This window comes from Triticum aestivum, chromosome 3A, assembly GCF_018294505.1.
Source record: "Triticum aestivum cultivar Chinese Spring chromosome 3A, IWGSC CS RefSeq v2.1, whole genome shotgun sequence".
Classification (NCBI taxonomy): domain Eukaryota; kingdom Viridiplantae; phylum Streptophyta; class Magnoliopsida; order Poales; family Poaceae; genus Triticum; species Triticum aestivum.
Genome location: NC_057800.1, coordinates 465,567,471 through 465,568,383, shown reverse-complemented (window position 1 = coordinate 465,568,383; position 913 = coordinate 465,567,471).

Sequence of the window (913 nt, the reverse complement as noted above, 5' to 3'; positions counted from 1 at the left end):
GGCAGCCGGTCGGGGGGCGGCGACCGGAGCGCGGCGGCGGTGGGGCGCCGGCGACGCAGGCGGCGGTGGCCCGGCGACGAGGGAGAAGAAGCGGGGCGCGGCGGAGGGGAGTGGCCCGGTCGGACGAGGAGGCGGGCTCCCCGCGGGCTCGGGCGGGCCGGCGCGACCGCGGCGATGTGGGCGCCCGTCCGGGACACGTGGCGCGGCGGCGTTGGCTGAGGCGGGCGGCTGGGTGGAGCGGACGCTGTCCGGCGCGGGCCGGACACGTCCGTCGGCGGCGGAGGAAGGAGATCTGTTTTTTTTAGGGTTTCGGGGAGAGGGAGAGATCCGAAAACGGAGGGGTGTATATATAGGCATAGAGGGAGCTAGGAGAGTCCAAATGAGGTGCGGTTTTCGCCCACACTATCGTGATCGAACGCTCTAGGACGTGGAGCAGAGTTTGGTGGGTTTTGGGCCAAATTTGGGGGGTGTTGGGCTGCAACACACACGAGGCCTTTTCGGTCCCTCGGTTAACCGTTGGAGTATCAAACGAAGTCCAAATGACCCGAAACTTGACAGGCGGTCTACCGGTAGTAAACCAAGGCCGCTTGGCAAGACTCGGTCCAATCCGGAAATGTTTAAACCCCACACAAGAAAGAAAGGTAGAAATGACCACCGGAGGAGAACGAAACGCCGGAATGCAAAACGGACAACGGGGAAAATGCTCGAATGCATGAGATGAACATGTATGCAAATGCAATGCACGTGATGACATGATAAGAGATGCCCGAAAAAGAAAACAACACACGGAGACAAAGACCCAAACCCGAGAAATAAATATAACTTAGCGCCGGAGACGGCAAGAGTTGGATACAAATATGGAAAGTATATCTAGGGCGTTACAACACTCCACCACTACGAAAAGATCTCGTCC